The 1,413-nt window shown below is 27.8% G+C and overlaps 1 protein-coding gene and 1 long non-coding RNA gene across 4 annotated transcripts in view; one reads left to right on the top strand and one right to left on the bottom strand.

Moving 5' to 3' along the window:
* The window catches only part of LOC128248895 (uncharacterized), a 110,102-nt gene that overhangs the window by 9,573 nt on the left and 99,116 nt on the right, over positions 1–1,413 (top strand). The gene's annotated exons all lie outside the window — the stretch shown is intronic.
* The window catches only part of LOC106881299 (uncharacterized), a 338,650-nt gene that overhangs the window by 305,024 nt on the left and 32,213 nt on the right, over positions 1–1,413 (bottom strand). The window lies entirely within an intron of this gene.

The raw sequence follows: 1,413 nt of genomic DNA, 5'->3' as shown, positions 1-1,413 counted from the left end.
ATATATATATATATATATATATATATATATATATATGTATGTATATGAATATTATATACATATAATCATATGTATATGAATAGACACACACATACAGAAATATACAATATATGAGTGCGCAGTTTATGTATATTTATATAAATATGTTTGTATATGTATGTGTATATACACGTGTAATATATGTCTACATATACATCTCTATATACACCCACATATCCATAAATATGTCCATATATATACATACACATATTTATATATGTATGCATGTATGTATATGTATATATATGTATATATATATATATATATATTATGTATGTACAAGATATATATACATGTATGTGTGCATATGTACGTGTGTGTATGGATGTTTGTAAGTATATGTATATAAATGTATGCGTGTGTATAAATGTATATAATATATATGTATATTTATCACTTTTTGTATTGAGTACTTTTTCCTCGCGATTGTATGATCTAACGTGCATTCACACTTGTTTTTCTTTTATTTGTTGTTGGTGTCGAGTGTGTGTGTGTGTGTGTGTGTACTTAATTGATTTGCATACAAATACAGGTATATATTTTTTCACCATATATATATATATATATATATATATATATATATATATATATATATATATATATATATATATATATATATATATATATATATATATATATACCGGCATGTATGCGTATATGTGTCTAGCACTTTATTCACAGGTAAATTTCTCTTCAAAGGAACACTTGTTCACTTTGCCTAATGCACACACACTCGCATATTTATAGTGATATCATATTTAATAGATATGTATATGTGCATAGACACAGCAACACACTCACACACACACACACATATATATATTTATGGATATGCATATACATATGTACGCATGTACACACACACACACACACGTGCACACATATACATGTAACCATAATCTTTAAACACACATACCCACATACCAAGCGTATTGTCTTTCTATCTGTTTTGGCCTGTAACTCTATCTGTAGATGTTTTTTATTTTGTTTTTTTCTTTCTTTGTTAAAAGTTCATGTGGCATGGGTAGAGCGGGTCCCACGCTCTCTGCTCCTTATAATTAAGGATTCCAACACTCTTTATACGGGACATTTTTATTGCAATACCAGTTTAAAAATTTTTTTTTTTTAATACCTAATCATATATAATTATTTTTTCTGAAATATGTTGTATCACCAGGAATTTTCACTCCTCTACCTTTTTCTTTACCCTCTTTCTCTCGTCCATCATCATCATCATCATCGTCATCGTCATTATCATCATCATCATGTTGATATCATTATCGTTCCTCTTTCACATGTGTGTGTGTGAGAAATTGTGCATGATTAATTTACTCTAAAAAAACAACGAGCATAAACATCGCGTGTATAACGTAC

The sequence above is a fragment of the Octopus bimaculoides genome, chromosome 10, assembly GCF_001194135.2.
Source record: "Octopus bimaculoides isolate UCB-OBI-ISO-001 chromosome 10, ASM119413v2, whole genome shotgun sequence".
NCBI classification, from domain to species: Eukaryota; Metazoa; Mollusca; class Cephalopoda; order Octopoda; family Octopodidae; genus Octopus; species Octopus bimaculoides.
This window is presented reverse-complemented; position numbering and strand designations above follow the sequence as displayed.